General features: G+C 53.5%; 10 non-coding genes across 10 annotated transcripts; 5 read left to right on the top strand and 5 right to left on the bottom strand.

Moving 5' to 3' along the window:
- Positions 1-3,216: 3,216 nt before the first annotated feature.
- TRNAL-UAA (transfer RNA leucine (anticodon UAA)) lies at positions 3,217-3,299 on the bottom strand. Its single transcript has one exon. It is a non-coding gene; the product is annotated as a tRNA-Leu (tRNA).
- A 940-nt stretch (positions 3,300-4,239) lies between these two features.
- TRNAE-CUC (transfer RNA glutamic acid (anticodon CUC)) lies at positions 4,240-4,311 on the top strand. Its single transcript has one exon. It is a non-coding gene; the product is annotated as a tRNA-Glu (tRNA).
- Positions 4,312-5,412: 1,101 nt separating this feature from the next.
- On the bottom strand, positions 5,413-5,495 carry TRNAL-UAA (transfer RNA leucine (anticodon UAA)). Its single transcript has one exon. It is a non-coding gene; the product is annotated as a tRNA-Leu (tRNA).
- Positions 5,496-6,432: 937 nt separating this feature from the next.
- TRNAE-CUC (transfer RNA glutamic acid (anticodon CUC)) lies at positions 6,433-6,504 on the top strand. The gene has a single exon. It is a non-coding gene; the product is annotated as a tRNA-Glu (tRNA).
- A 1,101-nt stretch (positions 6,505-7,605) lies between these two features.
- TRNAL-UAA (transfer RNA leucine (anticodon UAA)) lies at positions 7,606-7,688 on the bottom strand. Its single transcript has one exon. It is a non-coding gene; the product is annotated as a tRNA-Leu (tRNA).
- Positions 7,689-7,931: 243 nt separating this feature from the next.
- Positions 7,932-8,003, top strand: TRNAE-UUC (transfer RNA glutamic acid (anticodon UUC)). Its single transcript has one exon. It is a non-coding gene; the product is annotated as a tRNA-Glu (tRNA).
- Positions 8,004-8,626: 623 nt separating this feature from the next.
- TRNAE-CUC (transfer RNA glutamic acid (anticodon CUC)) lies at positions 8,627-8,698 on the top strand. Its single transcript has one exon. It is a non-coding gene; the product is annotated as a tRNA-Glu (tRNA).
- Positions 8,699-9,798: 1,100 nt separating this feature from the next.
- On the bottom strand, positions 9,799-9,881 carry TRNAL-UAA (transfer RNA leucine (anticodon UAA)). Its single transcript has one exon. It is a non-coding gene; the product is annotated as a tRNA-Leu (tRNA).
- A 937-nt stretch (positions 9,882-10,818) lies between these two features.
- Positions 10,819-10,890, top strand: TRNAE-CUC (transfer RNA glutamic acid (anticodon CUC)). Its single transcript has one exon. It is a non-coding gene; the product is annotated as a tRNA-Glu (tRNA).
- Positions 10,891-11,990: 1,100 nt separating this feature from the next.
- TRNAL-UAA (transfer RNA leucine (anticodon UAA)) lies at positions 11,991-12,073 on the bottom strand. Its single transcript has one exon. It is a non-coding gene; the product is annotated as a tRNA-Leu (tRNA).
- Positions 12,074-12,940: the final 867 nt, after the last annotated feature.

The raw sequence follows: 12,940 nt of genomic DNA, 5'->3' as shown, positions 1-12,940 counted from the left end.
CCGGCCATCTGGTCGCCCCTCTCGCCTCGGCCATCTGGTCGCCCTGGAAGTCCCGATGAGGTGCCATTCGCCTCCCGGATCCCAGCGAGGGCTCCAGGAGGTCGGGTACTTTCGCGCCTTGGGTCCCCTCTGTCACCTCGTGTGCACAGATTGCAAGAAAGTCAGGTAATTTCCCTCCGGATTACTAGGGACAGGGTAGGCCCGGACACCCCTCCAAGGCTGGTGGTTCTCTGCTAGGGGGACCAGATGGGCTATGCCTGGGTAACACCTCCCTAGGCCACCCGGGGCTTCCTTCCTCCAGGCCAACGGCTTGTCAAATTGCCCAGGACGGGCTCCATGGCTCTTGGGCAGTCGTCCCCCGGGCGTCCGGGGCTCCATCCCTGCCGACGGCATGGAAAAGTGCCCGGGACGGGCTCCATACGTCCCGGGCAGTCCTCCCCCGGGCGTCCGGGGCACCCATCTCCAGGAGGCCAACAGCATGGCAAAGTACCCGGGACGGGCTCCATGGGTCCCGGGCAGTCCTCCCCCAGGCATCCGGGGCTTCCATCTCCAGGCCAACGGCAGGTCAAAGTGCCCAGGACGGGCTCCACGGGTCCCTGGCAGTCCTCCCCCCCCGGGCGTCCGGGGCTCCCTTCCCCAGGCCAACGGCATGTCAAACTGCCCAGGATGGGCTCCACGGGCCCCGGGCGTCCGGGGCTCCCTTCCCCAGGCCAACGGCATGCCAGAGTGCCCAGGACGGGCTCCACGAGTCCCGGGCGTCCGGGGCTCCCTTCCCCGGGACACCGGCTTGTCAGAGTGCCCATGACGGGCTCCACGGGTCCCGGGTATCTGGGACTCCCTTCCCCGGTCCGACGGCTTGTCAGAGTGCCCAGGACGGGCTCCACGGTTCCCGGGCGTCCGGGGTTCCCTTCCCCGGGTCAGCGGCATGTCAGAGTGCCCAGGACGAGTTCCACGGGTCCCGGGCAGTCCTCCCCCGGGCGTCCGGGGCTCCCTTCCCCGGGCCGTCGGCAGGTCAGAGTGCCCAGGACGGGCTCCATGGGTCCCGGGCAGTCCTCCCCCTGGGCGTCCGGGGCTCCCTTCCCCGGGCCGACGGCAGGTCAGAGTGCCCAGGACGGGCTCCACGGGTCCCAGGCAGTCCTCCCCCCGGGCGTCCGGCGCTCCCTTCTCCAGGCCGATGGCAGTTCAGAGTGACCAGGACGGGCTCCACGGGTCCCGGGCAGTCCTCTCCCGGGCGTACATGGTTGTCCGACAGATTCGGGCAGATGTGCTTTTACGAACCGGATCGGAATCGGCCCAAATAATAATAATAATAATAATAATAATCCACATTTGTAAGGCGCACAATCACCCGTAAGGGTCTCTAGGCGCTAGGGGCCGTCGGGAAGATTAAGCAAGCTATTGCCCAGAGTCACATGGTGCTGGGCTAATCTGCCGCCGGTGCCGGGGATCGAAACGTGATCCCCAGATTCCGGAGTCAGCCGCCCTAGCCGCGGCGCCAGCTATTGCCCAGAGTCACATGGTGCTGGGCTAATCTGCGGCAGGTGCCGGGGATCGAACCCTGATCTCTGGGATGCTCGAGGGTTACTACGCGCTCTACAAAAACCTTAAATAAAAAAATCTCCAGATTCCGAGTCAGCCGCCCTAGCCGCGGCGCCAGCTATTTCCCAGAGTCACCTGGTGCTGGGCTAATCTGCCGCCGGTGCCGGGGATCGAACCGTGATCTCCAGATTCCGGAGTCAGCCTCCCTAGCCGCGGCGCCAGCTATTTCCCAGAGTCACGTGGTGCTGGGCTAATCTGCGGCCGGTGCCGGGGATCGAACCCTGATCTCTGGGATGCTCGAGGGTTACTACGCGCTCTACAAAAACCTTAAATAAAAAAATCTCCAGATTCCGGAGTCAGCCGCCCTAGCCGCGGCGCCAGCTATTTCCCAGAGTCACCTGGTGCTGGGCTAATCTGCCGCCGGTGCCGGGGATCGAACCGTGATCCCCAGATGGGGATATCCCAAAAATCTGGCATGGATACGGCCCGCCAGGACAGGTTTGGGCACCCCTGGTCTAGTGGTTAGGATTCGGCGCTCTCACCGCCGCGGCCCGGGTTCGATTCCGGGTCAGGGAAAAGTCCTTCTTCTGCCCTTGAAAACTTTTCCTTCCCGTAGGTCGCGGGCTTCTCAAAATGAAGTTGCTTTCTGACTCACAGTTTGCCTAGCATCACGCAGTATAGCTCCAAATATCATTTTCGCAAGGTCCCTTTATAGCTGCTTTCCACAGCGGGAGGAAAGTCACTTGTGCAAGGCTCTTGAGCAAGTGAGACCCTGTATTCCAAAGTGCAATTCCTTTTGTAGGCTTCTGACCACATGGCGTGCGGCAGGAAGTCTCCTTTGACAGGCCTGCAGGCTTTGTTTCCAAATGGCATCCTGGACCCATTGCAACCCACCTTTTTGCTAAAATGGAAGTCTGGATCTGGGTAAGAAAAAACTGAGCTGCACGTATGGAAAAAAGCAGAGGCCAGCCACAGGGAGGGTGTGGCCAGGGCTGTCTGATTTGCATACTGACCTGTGGCATCTTGGGAATGTATAGGCTTTGGAGCTTAACGGGTGCTGCAGGGGTCTGCCTGGCTGGAGAGATGCCTGTCTGGTACACCCCTCAGGACAGACGGTGCCTCCCGTTCTAACATGGAGGGTGAGGGACATGGGTCACCCTCATATACAGGGGTGTGGCTGTGGGCAGGACGGGTTGTGGGGGACCCGTCAGGGCATTGCCCGTTTGGAAGCCCGTTGAGGAGGCGGGGGCAGGGAACTCTCCTCAATTTTCCCCCAGAGGTTTGGGGAAAAGCCTTTGCACGTTTGAGCCAGCCGGGCCTGCATCAGCAGATCCTGCTCCTCTGGCAAGGGAGAGCTTGTAGGTGAAATCAAAAAAGGAGAGAAATCTACAAGAGCCGGGTTAAAAAATTCCAGGGGCAGACCCATGTTCCCCAGGAAACAAGTACTTCCTCCTGCTCCCTTCAGTGGGAAAAGATATAGGAGGTGTATTTCTCTAAGCAGGGGATCTGCGTAGATGGCACTGCATTGCTTTGGGAAGCATCCATGCTGGTAGCAGAGTAGCAGCAGACCCCACAGCTGAGACTTGAATGGGGACTGTTGGAGAGGGGCAGTGGAAGGGCGCAGGAAAATGCTTTTCAAAAGCATCTGCACTTTCTTACAAAGCAGCTGAAAACCCATACCAGGAATGGGGCTCGAACCCATGCGGACAAACGTCCATTGGATCTTAAGTCCAACGCCTTAACCACTCGGCCACCCTGGTGAGACCCAAGGCCCAGCTTTACTCAACTCCCTTTTTCTGCTGGCTGCTGCAGCCCCGGCTGTCCAGCAAGAGCTGTTTGCGGAGTTAAAAGGCTTTTGCAGGAGGCTAAAGGTAATTGATTATGACAAACACACTGTGTGACACCTAACTTTCTCCCACTTGGACTTTACTGGCAATTTTTATATTGGAGTTAGCTTAGTCACAATAAGGGGGTGAGCAAGGCAAGCACACAACAGCATCTCCTCCCTGGTGGTCTAGTGGCTAGGATTCTGCGCTTTCACCGCCGCGGCCCGGGTTCGATTCTTGGTCAGGGAAGATACCTCTAAAGCATAGATTTGAGTGTTTTGTCCCAGTAGCTTTTTTTAAATGAAGGTCCTTAAAAAGGTACCCTTACCCATGAACGAAAGAGGAGGAAAGGGACTGGGTCCCCTGTGCCCCAGGTTGTTTTGCTCCCATTGCCCTCAGCCACCTTTATGCGCACGCACTCCTCCACCCAGTCTGGTGCTCTATGTGTGTGTAAAGTGCAGTACCAGCTCACCAGAAAGGTAAATTGCTGGAAACCCCTGCTGTGATGCATACATCTACTTTGGAGCACTCTTCTCCCTTGCACTCTTGAATCGCTTAAGCGCAATGTATTCTTCCAGCAAGCTGAATAACGAGACAGGGTTGAGAAAGTGTTCCAGCTGTCTGTGCGCCATCAGCAGCCACTAGGTGTCCCTCTTGTGTTTTCCCGTGGATCCCGATTGTACAGGAATTCATCGGTTCAGTAGCAAGGGGGAGAGGATGGCCTGTGCTTGGAAGTGACAGACAGTCGGGTGGCATTATGAGGATTTTTTCAAGTTCTGATTCATATGTGCTGTAGAGAAAAATAAGCTTTCAGCCCCCATGAGCTTTGTCATTCGGAAAGCAGTGTATGAACTTTTGCTGCATGGCACTGGGCTCCCTGGTGGTCTAGTGGTTAGGATTCGGCGCTCTCACCGCCGCGGCCCGGGTTCGATTCCCGGTCAGGGAAAAGTCCTTCTTCTGCCCTTGAAAACTTTTCCTTCCCGTAGGTCGCGGGCTTCTCAAAATGAAGTTGCTTTCTGACTCACAGTTTGCCTAGCATCACGCAGTATAGCTCCAAATATCATTTTCGCAAGGTCCCTTTATAGCTGCTTTCCACAGCGGGAGGAAAGTCACTTGTGCAGGGCTCTTGAGCAAGTGAGACCCTGTATTCCAAAGTGCAATTCCTTTTGTAGGCTTCTGACCACATGGCGTGCGGCAGGAAGTCTCCTTTGACAGGCCTGCAGGCTTTGTTTCCAAATGGCATCCTGGACCCATTGCAACCCACCTTTTTGCTAAAATGGAAGTCTGGATCTGGGTAAGAAAAAACTGAGCTGCACGTACGGAAAAAAGCAGAGGCCAGCCACAGGGAGGGTGTGGCCAGGGCTGTCTGATTTGCATACTGACCTGTGGCATCTTGGGAATGTATAGGCTTTGGAGTTTAACGGGTGCTGCAGGGGTCTGCCTGGCTGGAGAGATGCCTGTCTGGTACACCCCTCAGGACAGACGGTGCCTTCCGTTCTAACATGGAGGGTGAGGGACATGGGTCACCCTCATATACAGGGGTGTGGCTGTGGGCAGGACGGGTTGTGGGGGACCCGTCAGGGCATTGCCCGTTTGGAAGCCCGTTGAGGAGGCGGGGGCAGGGAACTCTCCTCAATTTTCCCCCAGAGGTTTGGGGAAAAGCCTTTGCACGTTTGAGCCAGCCGGGCCTACATCAGCAGATCCTGCTCCTCTGGCAAGGGAGAGCTTGTAGGTGAAATCAAAAAAGGAGAGAAATCTACAAGAGCCGGGTTAAAAAATTCCAGGGGCAGACCCATGTTCCCCAGGAAACAAGTACTTCCTCCTGCTCCCTTCAGTGGGAAAAGATATAGGAGGTGTATTTCTCTAAGCAGGGGATCTGCGTAGATGGCACTGCATTGCTTTGGGAAGCATCCATGCTGGTAGCAGAGTAGCAGCAGACCCCACAGCTGAGACTTGAATGGGGACTGTTGGAGAGTGGCAGTGGAAGGGCGCAGGAAAATGCTTTTCAAAAGCATCTGCACTTTCTTACAAAGCAGCTGAAAACCCATACCAGGAATGGGGCTCGAACCCATGCGGACAAACATCCATTGGATCTTAAGTCCAATGCCTTAATCACTCGGCCACCCTGGTGAGACCCAAGGCTCAGCTTTACTCAACTCCCTTTTTCTGCTGGCTGCTGCAGCACCGGCTGTCCAGCAAGAGCTGTTTGCGGAGTTAAAAGGCTTTTGCAGGAGGCTAAAGGTAATTGCTTATGACAAACACACTGTGTGACACCTAACTTTCTCCCACTCGGACTTTACGGGCTATTTTTATATTGGAATTAGCTTAGTCACAATAAGGGGGTGAGCAAGGCAAGCACACAAGAGCATCTCCTCCCTGGTGGTCAAGTGGCTAGGATTCGACGCTTTCACCGCCGCGGCCCCGGTTCGATTCCCGGTCAGGGAAGATACCTCTAAAGCATAGATTTGAGTGTTTTGTCCAAGTAGCTTTTTTAAACGAAGGTCCTTAAAAAGGTACCCCTACCCATGAACGAAAGAGGAGGAAAGGGACTTGGTCCCCTGTGCCCCAGGTTGTTTTGCTCCCATTGCCCTCAGCCACCTTTATGCGCACGCACTCCTCCACCCAGTCTGGTGCTCTATGTGTGTGTAAAACTGTACCAGCTCACCAGAAAGGTAAATTGCTGGAAACCCCTGCTGTGATGCATACATCTACTTTGGAGCACTCTTCTCCCTTGCACTCTTGAATCGCTTAAGCGCAATGTATTCTTCCAGCAAGCTGAATAACGAGACAGGGTTGAGAAAGTGTTCCAGCTGTCTGTGCGCCATCAGCAGCCACTAGGTGTCCCTCTTGTGTTTTCCCGTGGATCCCGATTGTACAGGAATTCATCGGTTCAGTAGCAAGGGGGAGAGGATGGCCTGTGCTTGGAAGTGACAGACAGTCGGGTGGCATTATGAGGATTTTTTCAAGTTCTGATTCATATGTGCTGTAGAGAAAAATAAGCTTTCAGCCCCCATGAGCTTTGTCATTCGGAAAGCAGTGTATGAACTTTTGCTGCATGGCACTGGGCTCCCTGGTGGTCTAGTGGTTAGGATTCGGCGCTCTCACCGCCGCGGCCCGGGTTCGATTCCCGGTCAGGGAAAAGTCCTTCTTCTGCCCTTGAAAATTTTCCTTCCCGTAGGTCGCAGGCTTCTCAAAATGAAGTTGCTTTCTGACTCACAGTTTGCCTAGCATCACGCAGTATAGCTCCAAATATCATTTTCGCAAGGTCCCTTTATAGCTGCTTTCCACAGCGGGAGGAAAGTCACTTGTGCAAGGCTCTTGAGCAAGTGAGACCCTGTATTCCAAAGTGCAATTCCTTTTGTAGGCTTCTGACCACATGGCGTGCGGCAGGAAGTCTCCTTTGACAGGCCTGCAGGCTTTGTTTCCAAATGGCATCCTGGACCCGTTGCAACCCACCTTTTTGCTAAAATGGAAGTCTGGATCTGGGTAAGAAAAAACTGAGCTGCACGTACGGAAAAAAGCAGAGGCCAGCCACAGGGAGGGTGTGGCCAGGGCTGTCTGATTTGCATACTGACCTGTGGCATCTTGGGAATATGTAGGCTTTGGAGCTTAACGGGTGCTGCAGGGGTCTGCCTGGCTGGAGAGATGCCTGTCTGGTACACCCTCTCAGGACAGACGGTGCCTTCCGTTCTAACATGGAGGGTGAGGGACATGGGTCACCCTCATATACAGGGGTGTGGCTGTGGGCAGGACGGGTTGTGGGGGACCCGTCAGGGCATTGCCCGTTTGGAAGCCCGTTGAGGAGGCGGGGGCAGGGAACTCTCCTCAATTTTCCCCCAGAGGTTTGGGGAAAAGCCTTTGCACGTTTGAGCCAGCCGGGCCTGCATCAGCAGATCCTGCTCCTCTGGCAAGGGAGAGCTTGTAGGTGAAATCCAAAAAGGAGAGAAATCTACAAGAGCCGGGTTAAAAAATTCCAGGGGCAGACCCATGTTCCCCAGGAAACAAGTACTTCCTCCTGCTCCCTTCAGTGGGAAAAGATATAGGAGGTGTATTTCTCTAAGCAGGGGATCTGCGTAGATGGCACTGCATTGCTTTGGGAAGCATCCATGCTGGTAGCAGAGTAGCAGCAGACCCCACAGCTGAGACTTGAATGGGGACTGTTGGAGAGTGGCAGTGGAAGGGCGCAGGAAAATGCTTTTCAAAAGCATCTGCACTTTCTTACAAAGCAGCTGAAAACCCATACCAGGAATGGGGCTCGAACCCATGCGGACAAACGTCCATTGGATCTTAAGTCCAATGCCTTAATCACTCGGCCACCCTGGTGAGACCCAAGGCCCAGCTTTACTCAACTCCCTTTTTCTGCTGGCTGCTGCAGCACCGGCTGTCCAGCAAGAGCTGTTTGCGGAGTTAAAAGGCTTTTGCAGGAGGCTAAAGGTAATTGCTTATGACAAACACACTGTGTGACACCTAACTTTCTCCCACTCGGACTTTACGGGCCATTTTTATATTGGAATTAGCTTAGTCACAATAAGGGGGTGAGCAAGGCAAGCACACAAGAGCATCTCCTCCCTGGTGGTCAAGTGGCTAGGATTCGGCGCTTTCACCGCCACGGCCCGGGTTCGATTCCCGGTCAGGGAAGATACCTCTAAAGCATAGATTTGAGTGTTTTGTCCCAGTAGCTTTTTTAAACGAAGGTCCTTAAAAAGGTACCCCTACCCATGAACGAAAGAGGAGGTAAGGGACTTGGTCCCCTGTGCCCCAGGTTGTTTTTTCTCCCATTGCCCTCAGCCACCTTTATGCGCACGCACTCCTCCACCCAGTCTGGTGCTCTATGTGTGTGTAAAACTGTACCAGCTCACCAGAAAGGTAAATTGCTGGAAACCCCTGCTGTGATGCATACATCTACTTTGGAGCACTCTTCTCCCTTGCACTCTTGAATCGCTTAAGCGCAATGTATTCTTCCAGCAAGCTGAATAACGAGACAGGGTTGAGAAAGTGTTCCAGCTGTCTGTGCGCCATCAGCAGCCACTAGGTGTCCCTCTTGTGTTTTCCCGTGGATCCCGATTGTACAGGAATTAATCGGTTCAGTAGCAAGGGGGAGAGGATGGCCTGTGCTTGGAAGTGACAGACAGTCGGGTGGCATTATGAGGATTTTTTCAAGTTCTGATTCATATGTGCTGTAGAGAAAAATAAGCTTTCAGCCCCCATGAGCTTTGTCATTCGGAAAGCAGTGTATGAACTTTTGCTGCATGGCACTGGGCTCCCTGGTGGTCTAGTGGTTAGGATTCGGCGCTCTCACCGCCGCGGCCCGGGTTCGATTCCCGGTCAGGGAAAAGTCCTTCTTCTGCCCTTGAAAATTTTCCTTCCCGTAGGTCGCAGGCTTCTCAAAATGAAGTTGCTTTCTGACTCACAGTTTGCCTAGCATCACGCAGTATAGCTCCAAATATCATTTTCGCAAGGTCCCTTTATAGCTGCTTTCCACAGCGGGAGGAAAGTCACTTGTGCAAGGCTCTTGAGCAAGTGAGACCCTGTATGCCAAAGTGCAATTCCTTTTGTAGGCTTCTGACCACATGGCGTGCGGCAGGAAGTCTCCTTTGACAGGCCTGCAGGCTTTGTTTCCAAATGGCATCCTGGACCCATTGCAACCCACCTTTTTGCTAAAATGGAAGTCTGGATCTGGGTAAGAAAAAACTGAGCTGCACGTACGGAAAAAAGCAGAGGCCAGCCACAGGGAGGGTGTGGCCAGGGCTGTCTGATTTGCATACTGACCTGTGGCATCTTGGGAATATATAGACTTTGGAGCTTAACGGGTGCTGCAGGGGTCTGCCTGGCTGGAGAGATGCCTGTCTGGTACACCCCTCAGGACAGACGGTGCCTTCCGTTCTAACATGGAGGGTGAGGGACATGGGTCACCCTCATATACAGGGGTGTGGCTGTGGGCAGGACGGGTTGTGGGGGACCCGTCAGGGCATTGCCCGTTTGGAAGCCCGTTGAGGAGGCGGGGGCAGGGAACTCTCCTCAATTTTCCCCCAGAGGTTTGGAGAAAAGCCTTTGCACGTTTGAGCCAGCCGGGCCTGCATCAGCAGATCCTGCTCCTCTGGCAAGGGAGAGCTTGTAGGTGAAATCCAAAAAGGAGAGAAATCTACAAGAGCCGGGTTAAAAAATTCCAGGGGCAGACCCATGTTCCCCAGGAAACAAGTACTTCCTCCTGCTCCCTTCAGTGGGAAAAGATATAGGAGGTGTATTTCTCTAAGCAGGGGATCTGCGTAGATGGCACTGCATTGCTTTGGGAAGCATCCATGCTGGTAGCAGAGTAGCAGCAGACCCCACAGCTGAGACTTGAATGGGGACTGTTGGAGAGTGGCAGTGGAAGGGCGCAGGAAAATGCTTTTCAAAAGCATCTGCACTTTCTTACAAAGCAGCTGAAAACCCATACCAGGAATGGGGCTCAAACCCATGCGGACAAACGTCCATTGGATCTTAAGTCCAATGCCTTAATCACTCGGCCACCCTGGTGAGACCCAAGGCCCAGCTTTACTCAACTCCCTTTTTCTGCTGGCTGCTGCAGCACCGGCTGTCCAGCAAGAGCTGTTTGCGGAGTTAAAAGGCTTTTGCAGGAGGCTAAAGGTAATTGCTTATGACAAACACACTGTGTGACACCTAACTTTCTCCCACTCGGACTTTACGGGCAATTTTTATATTGGAATTAGCTTAGTCACAATAAGGGGGTGAGCAAGGCAAGCACACAAGAGCATCTCCTCCCTGGTGGTCAAGTGGCTAGGATTCGGCGCTTTCACCGCCGCGGCCCGGGTTTGATTCCCAGTCAGGGAAGATACCTCTAAAGCATAGATTTGAGTGTTTTGTCCCAGTAGCTTTTTTAAACGAAGGTCCTTAAAAAGGTACCCCTACCCATGAACGAAAGAGGAGGTAAGGGACTTGGTCCCCTGTGCCCCAGGTTGTTTTGCTCCCATTGCCCTCAGCCACCTTTATGCGCACGCACTCCTCCACCCAGTCTGGTGCTCTATGTGTGTGTAAAACTGTACCAGCTCACCAGAAAGGTAAATTGCTGGAAACCCCTGCTGTGATGCATACATCTACTTTGGAGCACTCTTCTCCCTTGCACTCTTGAATCGCTTAAGCGCAATGTATTCTTCCAGCAAGCTGAATAACGAGACAGGGTTGAGAAAGTGTTCCAGCTGTCTGTGCGCCATCAGCAGCCACTAGGTGTCCCTCTTGTGTTTTCCCGTGGATCCCGATTGTACAGGAATTCATCGGTTCAGTAGCAAGGGGGAGAGGATGGCCTGTGCTTGGAAGTGACAGACAGTCGGGTGGCATTATGAGGATTTTTTCAAGTTCTGATTCATATGTGCTGTAGAGAAAAATAAGCTTTCAGCCCCCATGAGCTTTGTCATTCGGAAAGCAGTGTATGAACTTTTGCTGCATGGCACTGGGCTCCCTGGTGGTCTAGTGGTTAGGATTCGGCGCTCTCACCGCCGCGGCCCGGGTTCGATTCCCGGTCAGGGAAAAGTCCTTCTTCTGCCCTTGAAAATTTTCCTTCCCGTAGGTCGCAGGCTTCTCAAAATGAAGTTGCTTTCTGACTCACAGTTTGCCTAGCATCACGCAGTATAGCTCCAAATATCATTTTCGCAAGGTCCCTTTATAGCTGCTTTCCACAGCGGGAGGAAAGTCACTTGTGCAAGGCTCTTGAGCAAGTGAGACCCTGTATTCCAAAGTGCAATTCCTTTTGTAGGCTTCTGACCACATGGAGTGCGGCAGGAAGTCTCCTTTGACAGGCCTGCAGGCTTTGTTTCCAAATGGCATCCTGGACCCATTGCAACCCACCTTTTTGCTAAAATGGAAGTCTGGATCTGGGTAAGAAAAAACTGAGCTGCACGTACGGAAAAAAGCAGAGGCCAGCCACAGGGAGGGTGTGGCCAGGGCTGTCTGATTTGCATACTGACCTGTGGCATCTTGGGAATATATAGGCTTTGGAGCTTAACGGGTGCTGCAGGGGTCTGCCTGGCTGGAGAGATGCCTGTCTGGTACACCCCTCAGGACAGACGGTGCCTTCCGTTCTAACATGGAGGGTGAGGGACATGGGTCACCCTCATATACAGGGGTGTGGCTGTGGGCAGGACGGGTTGTGGGGGACCCGTCAGGGCATTGCCCGTTTGGAAGCCCGTTGAGGAGGCGGGGGCAGGGAACTCTCCTCAATTTTCCCCAAGAGGTTTGGGGAAAAGCCTTTGCATGTTTGAGCCAGCTGGGCCTGCATCAGCAGATCCTGCTCCTCTGGCAAGGGAGAGCTTGTAGGTGAAATCCAAAAAGGAGAGAAATCTACAAGAGCCGGGTTAAAAAATTCCAGGGGCAGACCCATGTTCCCCAGGAAACAAGTACTTCCTCCTGCTCCCTTCAGTGGGAAAAGATATAGGAGGTGTATTTCTCTAAGCAGGGGATCTGCGTAGATGGCACTGCATTGCTTTGGGAAGCATCCATGCTGGTAGCAGAGTAGCAGCAGACCCCACAGCTGAGACTTGAATGGGGACTGTTGGAGAGTGGCAGTGGAAGGGCGCAGGAAAATGCTTTTCAAAAGCATCTGCACTTTCTTACAAAGCAGCTGAAAACCCATACCAGGAATGGGTCTCGAACCCATGCGGACAAACGTCCATTGGATCTTAAGTCCAATGCCTTAATCACTCGGCCACCCTGGTGAGACCCAAGGCCCAGCTTTACTCAACTCCCTTTTTCTGCTGGCTGCTGCAGCACCGGCTGTCCAGCAAGAGCTGTTTGCGGAGTTAAAAGGCTTTTGCAGGAGGCTAAAGGTAATTGCTTATGACAAACACACTGTGTGACACCTAACTTTCTCCCACTCGGACTTTACGGGCAATTTTTATATTGAAATTAGCTTAGTCACAATAAGGGGGTGAGCAAGGCAAGCACACAAGAGCATCTCCTCCCTGGTGGTCAAGTGGCTAGGATTCGGCGCTTTCACCGCCACGGCCCGGGTTTGATTCCCGGTCAGGGAAGATACCTCTAAAGCATAGATTTGAGTGTTTTGTCCCAGTAGCTTTTTTAAACGAAGGTCCTTAAAAAGGTACCCCTACCCATGAACGAAAGAGGAGGAAAGGGACTTGGTCCCCTGTGCCCCAGGTTGTTTTGCTCCCATTGCCCTCAGCCACCTTTATGCGCACGCACTCCTCCACCCAGTCTGGTGCTCTATGTGTGTGTAAAACTGTACCAGCTCACCAGAAAGGTAAATTGCTGGAAACCCCTGCTGTGATGCATACATCTACTTTGGAGCACTCTTCTCCCTTGCACTCTTGAATCGCTTAAGCGCAATGTATTCTTCCAGCAAGCTGAATAACGAGACAGGGTTGAGAAAGTGTTCCTAGCTGTCTGTGCGCCATCAGCAGCCACTAGGTGTCCCTCTTGTGTTTTCCCGTGGATCCCGATTGTACAGGAATTCATCGGTTCAGTAGCAAGGGGGAGAGGATGGCCTGTGCTTGGAAGTGACAGACAGTCGGGTGGCATTATGAGGATTTTTTCAAGTTCTGATTCATATGTGCTGTAGAGAAAAA

The sequence above is a fragment of the Lissotriton helveticus genome, chromosome 4_1, assembly GCF_964261635.1.
Source record: "Lissotriton helveticus chromosome 4_1, aLisHel1.1, whole genome shotgun sequence".
Classification (NCBI taxonomy): Eukaryota; Metazoa; Chordata; class Amphibia; order Caudata; family Salamandridae; genus Lissotriton; species Lissotriton helveticus.
Note: the sequence above shows the minus strand (reverse complement) of the source record. Positions and strands in the feature narration are given on the sequence as shown.